At 36.3% G+C, this 904-nt stretch overlaps 1 non-coding gene across 1 annotated transcript; it reads right to left on the reverse strand.

Moving 5' to 3' along the window:
- Window positions 1-329: 329 nt before the first annotated feature.
- On the reverse strand, window positions 330-494 carry LOC129080031 (U1 spliceosomal RNA). Its single transcript, XR_008530124.1, has one exon. It is a non-coding gene; the product is annotated as a U1 spliceosomal RNA (small nuclear RNA).
- Window positions 495-904: the final 410 nt, after the last annotated feature.

Raw genomic sequence — 904 nt, forward strand, 5'->3', positions numbered from 1 at the left:
TGGAATTCACTTATTAAGTCAAATAGCATTTGGTGGAGACTATAGGGTTTTCTGTACACTATGATATCATCTGCAAATAATGACAGTTTTACCTCTTCTTTCCCAGTTTCCATTTTATTTATTTTTCTAGTCTAATCACTGTGGCAAGAACTTCCACTACTATGTTGTCTAAGAAGGTGAAAGCAAGAACCCTTGTTTTGTTCCTGAACTTAAGGGAAATATTTTTAGTTTTTGCCCATTGCGTATGATGTTGGCAGTAGGATTCTCATATGTGGCCTTCATAGTGTTGAGGTATGCTTCCTTTATCCCCACTTTTTTTTTTTTGCCCCCAGGGGAGAGCACGAACACTGTCCTCCACTACCACAAGTTATGCAGTCAAATTTCCCACATTTGGGGAAATCACAGAGGTCAGCACACTCAGAGTAGAATGGGTATGCCTCACCCTTGGAAAACCACCTTTGTGATCATATTAAACTCCCTTGCCAGGTAAATATGCTGAGTGTTTTTATTATAAATGGGGGCTGGGTTTTATCAAATGCTTTTTCAGCATCTTTGATGTGATCATGTGATTTTGTCTTTCATTTTCTTTATGTGATATATTACATTTTATGATTTGCTAATGCTATACCATCTTGTATCCCTCAGATAAATCCCACCTGATTTCAGTGTATGATCTGTTTAATATGTTGCTGGGTCCAGATTGCCAATATATTGTTGAGAATTTTAGCATTTATGCTCATCAGAGATGTTGGCCTCTAATTTTCTTTTTGTGTCTTTACCTGGTTTTGGAATTAAGCTAATACTGGTCTTGTAAAAAGAGTTGAAAAATCTTCCCTCTTCTTAATTTTTTGAAATATTGTGAGCAGGATAGGGTTAGTTCTTCATGAATGTTTAGTAAATTTGC

This window comes from Pteronotus mesoamericanus, unplaced genomic scaffold (assembly GCF_021234165.1).
Source record: "Pteronotus mesoamericanus isolate MK-2021 breed Mesoamerican mustached bat unplaced genomic scaffold, CSHL_Meso_final contig_82, whole genome shotgun sequence".
Taxonomy (NCBI): Eukaryota; Metazoa; Chordata; class Mammalia; order Chiroptera; family Mormoopidae; genus Pteronotus; species Pteronotus mesoamericanus.